A 5,400-nucleotide genomic window follows, 5' to 3' on the forward strand; every position below is an offset into this window, starting at 1 on the left:
TTCTCCGTCCTTCCGGCTGTTACCCATCAGGCTCAAAGTCCTTTCCCGCCACTTGTGGCACCTGGGTCACCTGTGAGCTTGCACTTGCAGACTGTTTTTCTCTCGAGTGAGTCACGACCAGGTTATTGCTCACTGGAGACTGGGTGACGTGTAGACGGTCCCACTGTCCCACACGAAGAGCGCCGGGTTTGGGGTTTAGTGCACGTTTAGTTGCCAGCGAGTCGCTTGGACCGGGCAGAGGCTCGGCGTGAGGCTTTGAGGCAGCCCGGTTTCTGTTCTGCCCTTGTTCCATGCACCTGCGTTCCTGGGACAAGTGGGCCCTTCTGGGGTTTCGTGGGGAGCCAGGCCTCTCCCCAACACCCCCCCACCTTGGCTGGACCCAAATTCCCAACTCCGTCACCCCTGTGTCCAGTGGCTGCGCACTCTGCTCGGCTGTGCTGCTGGCGCTGGTCCTCGGCCTGCTCCGGCTCCGTTTGGCTGCCCCACCCCCCCGCCGCCCCACCAAAACACGAGGCCACAGGCAGCTCTCACTGAGGGAGGGACCCAGGGAGGCCCTCCACCTCACACTCCCCCAGGGCAGGCGGCCCGGCCCCCGCCCAGGCCAGTCCTCGGTGGCCATGATGGAGCGCTGCAGATCCGCACTGTCCTGTATGCTAGCCACTGGTCACTAGCCACTTGAAATGTGGCTCCTGCCACTGAGGAACTGAATTTTTAATTTTCTGTCACATATGGCTGGTGGCTAACACATTGAGCAGAGTGCCCCAGACTTTTGCGGCTCAGAGGGGTCTGAGAAGCAGTGTTCACCTCGCCTGGTCGTTGTGAGAAATGCAGAACCCCAGTCTACCCGTCAGAAGGTGGGACGGGGGCCGTGCTTTAGCTCGCTCTGCGGGCGGCGTCTGTGGACGCTGTCTGAGAGCTGCGCCCTCTGCACCTCCGACCCTTTTCGTACGGTGTTTCCTCGGATGGAAAATGCTGCCGCTTCCTCTGCTTGGCAGGTCTCGTTCTCCGGGACCCAGGTGGCCCAGCTGTCCGAGGCCCTTGCCCACAGCTCCCTGGCCGAGCCGTCGATGGTGCGGGACCGGGCCTGAGGTCTGACCCGAGGGACCTAGCCCAAAACGAAGCTCACCCCTGTGGGAACCTGAACAAGAGGGGGTCCCGGGCGGAAAGGCCAGGTAGGGCCAGGAGCAGAGAACGCTGGCCGGAAGTGACCTGTGCCGCCTCTCCTGTAGGGTGTGGATCGTGGACTGGTTTCCAGGCCGGGGGATGTGGGTGCCTCTGCAGCTTTGGTCTCCTTGCCTGTTGGACGATACATGGAGACCCCTGAGGCTTCCTTTGTGACCCTGGAGAGGCAATTGGGTGGCGGATGCGCTGAGGTCACGGGGTCGGATGGAGCCTGGAGGGGGAGCAGCAGGAAGTTCACCTGCCCTTGGGTGCTAGGCTCTGTCACCTTTCACCCTCAACCCCCAGAGGAGGTGTTTTCAACCTCACTTTAAACTGATGGGAAACCAGAGACGCAGAGGCTGAGACACTTGCGAAGGCCACACCGGGAATGGCCACACCAGAGCTGGAACCGGGCCGTCTGGCTCAAGTGTGCATGGGGCACGGAGGGAGAGAGGGTCCTCCCTGCCCTTGCTGGTACCTTACGAGGAGCTGAGGCCAGAGCGATGCCCAGGGGCCTCCCGGGGACTCGGGGCCATGGGGGTGTCATGACGGTCGTCCCCGCTCAGAGGTCGCCCAGGAGACCCACAGTGCAGAAGTACGTCCAGCAGCAGGGGGTGAAACAGAATTTCTCCTGAAGCCTCGGTGCCCAGGGAAGGACGCTGGCGGGAATCCTCCCCACCAGCGTTCAAGCATCAGGCCTGGACGTGTGTGACTAAAGCAGGGGACGCTAGGACCCTGCCCCGGGGGTGGGTGGAGCGATGCCATCCAGGGCACCAGTCCACACTCAGCGCCGACTTAACCTGGCTTGACCTCTGGGTCTGGGCTCTGGGATGCTGCATGTCCCGAGCCGTCCCGACCTCAGCCGGGGTCCCCTCGGGCCCAGAGCTGTGTGTGCACTTCCTGTGTGGGTCTTCAGCCCTGGCGCCAGCCAGGCAGGGGGTCCGCAGCCAGGTCTTGGCAGAGATGAAACCACCACTCAGCTCCCTCTTGTTCCAAGTGAAAATGCCTAGCCCAGGCGGCCCGGCCCCCGCCCAGGCCCTCCGAGGGCCTTGCTGCAGCGGGGGCTGGGGCCTCCTCACCAGTGGAGCCTCCGGAGATGGCCTGGCTGGCCTTTTCATTAGACCGGCCATGGGAGCCATCCACTCAGCCCACCTGGCAACCGGTCAGGGTGTCAGCCTGTGACCGCGCCAGCTTCCCAGGCCCGGCCGGAGCCTGCGGTGGAGCAGGCAAACCCTGCACCAGGCGCAGCTCCCCCAGCGCCGTCCCCACCCTGTGGGGCCGGCCTGGCACCTGCTTTTCAGAGCACCCCCGCTGGCCTCCCGAGCAGCTCCGTGCACTGAGCACCTGACCCAGGCCAGGCCACGTAGCGGGTCTCTGCCCGTGCTGGGCGGGTCAGGGAGCCGGGATCACGTAGCCGAGTCCTGCCTGTGATGCTACCCAGGGAGAGTGGGCCACACCCGAGAGGGGGCCCGGTTCTGCACGGTTCCTGAGCTCCCAGCACACCCGCCTGTGGGCTCTGTGGCACCGCTCCACCCCCAGCCCCCTGTCCTCCCTGTCTGCACTTTGGCTGACGCTAGAGTTGGGTTCTGCTCCTTGCGTGCCTTTACCCTGGGGCCTGTGACACCCCGCCCACTCCACCCAGAACAGGGTGGGGCTATCCTCCAGTTCACAGGAGTCCAGCTACAGGGCCCCAAGAATGAGCCCGAGTGTCCACCGTCTGTGCGGGCTCCTTTGCTGCACTACACACACACACACACGCACACACGCACACACGCACACACGCACACATTCACACATTCACTCACTCACTCTCACACTCTCACACACTGTCCCCAGTTAACGGTCCCCCAGGAGGCTGAGCCCTGCATCCCAGAAATGCCCTGGCCCCGGGCCACGGAGCTACCCCTCCACCTCCGGCTCTGGCACCTGCCAGCTGAGTCTGGCCTGTGGGCTGGCACCCCCTGGGTGAGCATCTGGGCTGAGGCGGCAATGTGGCCTCCAGGCCCTCGTGCCCTTATTAGCAAGCAGCTGGGCGGGGAGCCACTGGCTCGTGGGTTACTGCTGGGTCAGTGCAGCCACAGGAGCCCAGGGCCCCTCCCAGGTGACCCCCACGGAAGTGAGGCCTCTAAGGGACCCGAGTGCCCTCCGTCTGCAGGTGGACGCGTGGGAGCCCCAGGGGGACTGGGTGGGTAGGGAGCCTCTCCCCAACCACTCGCGGCCACAGGTGCGGCTGATCCTGACCATGGCCATGAGGATCTGGCCACATGGACCGCGGCTCTGACGTGACGTGCTGCTAGCCATGCGCCTTGGACAGCATGCCCGCAGCTCAATCCCGCTGGGCCGTCGGGCTCAGAGCAAGTGCCTTCTCCCGAGCCTCAGTTTGGTGGCCTGTAAATGGGGGAAATAGCCCCTCTCCAAGTGAGGGTTCTGAGTCCTTGGGCTGACCAGCTGCCTTAGGGCCCCCTTCCCCTCCCAGCTGAGTCGCTGGCCGGCCCAGCCTCTGGCCCATGTCGCACTTCCCCGAAGGCCTGGCGGCTGGCGGGGCTGGAGGGGGCCAGCAAGCCACTCCTCTTGAGCAGATGACTGGGAACTGTTGGGGTTTCCATGGAAACTAGAAAATAGAACACAGATAAATCTGAGATTTTGTAATCGCAACTGAACTCGAGTAACCAAAAAATACCATGAAATTGTAAATCTAACCCCAGATGTTAGGAGCTGGCTTCTCAACGGTTCTCAGGGCCCCCGACCCCTAGAAGGGAGCTTAAGAAGGCAGGGAAAGTGGGGAGACTGCCGCCCTCGGATGTCCCCAGGCATCTCCCAACAGGTGGGACAGCTGAGGGCTGCAGCTGCTGACCGCTTGGCTGCTCGGGACAAGTGACAAGCCGCAAACACTGAACAGGCGCTGGCTATTTCTACCCAGCCTGGGTGAGGCAGGTGGCCTGGGTCCCCTAGGCGCAGAGCCAGAGACGGGGATTCTGGTCACGTGGGCCATTGGAGGTGCCCAGGACGGCAGGGGAGGCCTGGGCCACAAGGCGGACTCGGCTGGCGTCACTGCAGCCTGCTCCTGGGGTGCTCTGCAGTGTGCACCGCACACCAGGTAGGCTCAGCTACACGGCAGTGCCACCCCTGCCTTCCTGGGGACCGTAAGTACGCAGAAGGTCTGTCTCGGCAGGCAGCACGGCACCCGCCAACGCCTCCGTGGAAGGATTTAAAAACTCGCTCTCAAAGCCTCGTCTTTCGTTTTAAAGAGAATTCGGAGCTGGGAGGGAGGCAACGGGGAACAAAGTCACCTCCCACATGCCGGACGGAGCTCGATGAGCCCCTGTGCCCACCGAGGCTCGCCCCGTCAGCGGCCTCCTGTCCCCAGACCCCCGCCCCAGAGCCCAACTGCCATGCCCAGGCTGGCACTAGCGCCAGGAACCTGCCACCAGGCCACACTGCTGGGGCCGGGGGGCAGCCCCCCAGCAGCGGGAAGGCCCTGGGCTCCTCCTCGGGGGTGCTGCCACCGCCTCCAAGTCACTCCCCGGTAACCGAGGACGACCTGCACATTTGGGGTTCCCCCGCCCCAGGCATGCGTCGGCTCCACAGCCTGTGTGCAGCACTGCCTGAAGGCCACCTCCCCGAGCAGCCAGGAGAAACGGGGATGACCTTTGTGAAGTTCCGGAAGGAAGTGGCTGCCCATAAAACCCCAGAAGGTTCTTTTCTGGGGGAAACAGGCAGATTTGAAAATGCACACGGAAGCGCAAGGAACAGAGAACAGTCAGGGTGACCTTGGAGAAGCAGAGCTGAGCAGACCTGTCCCTCCCAGCGACGACTTCCTGTTGCGAAGCGGCCGAGCGGGACGGGGAGGCGCTGGCAGTGAGAGGGACCGAGGTCCCGGGGGAGGAGCGGTGCCAAGGCCCCTACGTTGGCACCGACGAGGACGTGCCAGTCGAGGTGCTGGGGCGGCTGGGGTCTGGGGAGGAGGCTCCCCCCGCTGTACGCACCCCTCACCCCGACTCGGTCTGCCTGGATCATGGACCCGAACGTGGAGGGTAGAACATCGAGTCTTTCAGAAAGAAGCTTAAGACAACATCTTAGTGGCTTTGGGGTGAACAGAGTCCTCCACAGGGACTCGCACGGGCTGGTTGTGAAGGGTGACAGCAACAGTCACAGGTGTCAGCCCATCAAAACCACCATTAGGACAATGAGCCACAGTCAAAGACCTGGACGTGTCAGCGGGACACGCAGCTGACGAAG

Source organism: Pteropus alecto, unplaced genomic scaffold, assembly GCF_000325575.1.
Source record: "Pteropus alecto unplaced genomic scaffold, ASM32557v1 scaffold5, whole genome shotgun sequence".
In the NCBI taxonomy this organism is placed as follows: Eukaryota; Metazoa; Chordata; class Mammalia; order Chiroptera; family Pteropodidae; genus Pteropus; species Pteropus alecto.